This window comes from Pteropus vampyrus, unplaced genomic scaffold (genome assembly GCF_000151845.1).
Source record: "Pteropus vampyrus isolate Shadow unplaced genomic scaffold, Pvam_2.0 Scaffold274, whole genome shotgun sequence".
Lineage (NCBI taxonomy): Eukaryota > Metazoa > Chordata > Mammalia > Chiroptera > Pteropodidae > Pteropus > Pteropus vampyrus.
In genome coordinates, this window is record NW_011889055.1 from 721,855 (window position 1) to 725,596 (window position 3,742).

A 3,742-nucleotide genomic window follows, 5' to 3' on the forward strand; every position below is an offset into this window, starting at 1 on the left:
GGCCTGGCTCTGGGGAGCGGAAGCCCCTTCGTGCCCAGCTGCATTTGCTAGTCAGACGAGACAGCCTGTGCCACACGTCACAGCTGGGAAACCCCGCGTGGGAAACCCCGCCTGCCGCTTTGGAGGTGCCCAGTGTGGCTGGAGCAGGCCTCTCAGCTCTGCAGTGACCCGGGCGGGTGGGAGTTCGGCTTAGACCTCCGAGAGGAGGGGGCGGGGGAAGCCCAGATGATGACCGGTGTGAAGCCTCCTGTCTCTCAAGCTCTGCACCTCCTGGGCACAGGGACCCCGGCTGCTGTCCACCTGGCCACCGAGCACTTCACGGGCGTCAGGGGACAACGGCGTCCCGCGTAGTCCCCACCCGCTGTTCCAGGGATCTCCCCCCGACAAACGTGGTTCATTTGAGCATCACAGTTTTCCACGTGCAAGCACCACCTGTGGTTGGTGCGCATAATTGTATGTGTGATGTATCCATATTGTGTCACACTTGTCACACGCATTATGTTACACACGTGTGTTGTCACAGGGAACACACAGGGGGACGCGTCTGTGTCATGAACATTTACTTAGCGTCTTTACTCCGACTCCATCATTGATACAAACGGGAAAGAAGCACGAGGCCTGAGCGACCGCAAGTCAATGGGAACTATAAACGTGACACGCCACGCGGGGAACAAGACCGTTCATTCCAGGCCTTTTACGACGAGAGGGCAGCGGAATCGGCGTCGAGGATGCAGGGAGCCTGGCAGGGACCGCCTGTGCGCCCCACAACCAAAGGGGCACGGGTTCACGCCCCTGCCGCCATGAGTTGTGCAGACTTTGGGGATCCCTTCGTGAGCCCAGGCGGCCACCAGGCCCGTGCGATGCGCTCTGTGGCCAGCACAGTCCTCCACCACGGCCCACTGCTCGCCGTGTCCCCTGCGCCCACGAGGAGACCGTGCTGGAGACACTGAGAGGACGGGATGCTGGATGCTCCGGCGGCGGGAACAGCCCCGAAGGGCAGGGCAGAGACGCTCGGCCTGTTCTAGGGGAAGTGCTCGTAGGCCCTTCGGCAGGGCTGGATCCCTGTGGGACGGGAAGGGCCGGAAGGGGGGCGGGGGGCGGGTGTCTGCGTGACAGCAGCAAGCCACTGCCGCCGTCCCCTGCTGGTGCCTACAGGCAGCAGCGCCTTCTGGAAATCTATTTCTGCCGTGCACACAATGATCAGTTTCGGGGGCGGGTGGAAGTGTGAGAGCTTCTAGGATTTTGTTTTGCTTCCTGGGAAGTGCGGGCTGAGGGGAGACGGATTTCTAGGGATCGTGAGAGGGGATCTGAGAAAAGGCTGCGGGCGGGGGTGGGGTTTCGTCAGAGGGGTGACAGCGGTGTCCGGTGGGGAGTGGGGTCGGATTCCTGCTCTGTGGGCAGAAGCAGACGTGACGTTGCTGTAGGAGGAGCGGGACACCCCCAGGCAGGTGGGGAGGCGACGCGGGGAGGCGTGGGGGGCATCGGTAAGCCAGCCTCCCCGACTTCGTGCTGCGGGGAGACTGTGGGAAATGGAACCGTCCCCGCCAGAGCACGCGCCCATGGTGACGGGCCAGCCACCCCAAGACACCCATCTCCCAGCCCGCCAGGTGCCACGGGCACAGGTGACGCGTGGTCTGCCGCCTGGGGCAGCCGCCCACGAGAACGGGCGTGCCTGGGAGCGTGAGGGGTCCATGCGGGTGGATGGGGGTGTCTGCTTCGCAGGGCATGAGTCCTCGGGCGTAGCCCGTGTCCCGGGCATGGGGAGGCTGAGCCGCTCACGGGCTGTGACTGGCTGCTGAGCGGCTGCCCGGTGCCTGCCTCACCCGCTGCGCAGCCACCGGGAGCCGTCACGTTTTTCCTAGTCGCAGTGACAAAAGCCCAGGTTGGCCTGGAACCAGGAGCAGTGGGACGCCAGGTCTCGGGGCGAGGTCTCCAGGGGCCTGAGTGGCCCCTGTCCCTCTCATCCCCGCCTGCCGCTGATTCCTCTCTGCCCGTGTTGTGCCGGGGCTGGCACCCTGCCTCCCCGCCCGCCCCAGCAGCAAGGCGGCTCCTACTGAGTCCCTGGCCCCCATCGGCATTCCCTGGGTCACATGCATGGCCCCGTGTCAGTCGCTGGGGTCGCCTCGGCTCTGGGCAGGTGGGGGTCACGTGGCCACCTCCCCTCAGAGCTGCAGGCATCCGACTCCTGGATCTCGTGCACTGGGGTTAAGCAGATGCCGCTGGCAGGACAAGCAGAGTGACGGGTGCTAGGACAGCGGACAGTGAAGGGAGCCCCCTGCAGACAGGGGGACCAGCAGGACGCCCTGGCCTGCCCTCAGGGCCTGGTGCAAGACCCGCGTCTCACCCCCCCCCCCCTGACCCCGACCTGACCCCAGCCCTCGCCCTGAGCCGACGCCCGGCGTTCCTTCGGCCTGGGGTTTCCGAGGCGCTGGGTCGGCCTGAGCTGCGGCTTCATCAGCAGTGTTTGGCGTAGACCCGTTTCCACCCCTGCCGGATCCCACTGCAGCGAGCGCCCCGAGGAGGGAGGTCGAAGGCTCTGGAGATGCGTTAGTGGATCCCACGTGAATCCCTCCGCCTCGCGATCGTGGGCCCTGCTCAGGCTCGTCACCAGCAGGACAGGCGGGGGCGTCACTGCTGCCCAGGGTGACGCGTGAGGGCACAGCACAGCGATGTGCGTCCGGGGTCAGGAGCCGCTGCTCTGTGTCCATGGATCCCGCCTCCACATCCACAGCTCCGTTCCGAGCCACGACTGCGTCGCCTGCGGGGCGGGAGAGGGAGGAGGTGGGAAACCGGGACCTGTGACAAGTTGGAGGGGTCGGGAGCAGCCTCTGGAGGTGACAGCGAGTCCTGTCTCACTGCCAACACCTTGTGTCATGAGGTGGTGGCTGCAGACAAGAAGTGGTAATTGAGATTGGCTGTTGGCACTCGGGAAGGTCAACAGGAAATGATGGGGTGACACCTCGGGCTGGGGGAAGATGACGAGCCTGTCACTGGGTATTAGCACGGAGCTGGGGACAGCTCAGAGGCCGGGCTCTGTAGACCGTGTGTGTCCGAGGCTGTGGACGGCAAGGCTGTTCCAGACCCGTGGCTGCGTGACAGACCGCTGCTGGCTCTCACGGCACTAGTGACCATTTCCGTGGGCTCGTGCCTCTGTCTCTGCTCCCTGGCAGCTGGTGGCTCGCTTGGGAAGACTTAGGGCCGGTGGCGGTGACGCAGTGACCGGAGGCAGGGAGCCTCTGGAGACACCTCCACTCTCATCTCTATGTGATGCTGCTCACAGCCAGGCCTGTGGCTGGGCTGGCGGGCAGGACACCCCCATGCGGTGTCCCCGTGCGCACAGGCTGGGGCTCCTTGCTAGGGATGGAGTCGGAGTGTCCCCAAGAGCAGGCAGAAGTCCATGGCGTTTGCGTCATTGAGCTTCCAAGTCAGACAGTGTGACATAACTGACTTTTGGGATGTGAGGTCGGTGCACGTGTCCCACCCCTTGTGAGAGGGTGTCAAAGTGACATCGTAAGGGAGCATGCGGGAGGGGGACATGGGCCATCCACCTCCTGGCTGTGTGATGTCCGCAGGCCAGCTAGACTCTCCCGTCCCAGCCATGAGCGGGGCTGCCGGCAGCACCTTCCTCTGTGCGTCACCGTGAGGGTGAAGGGGACCAGGAACGTGCCTGGACTTAGAACAGCCTGGCTCGTCACCAGCACCAACTAACTGAAGGCGAGTGTCGTGATCATCGTCACTACAG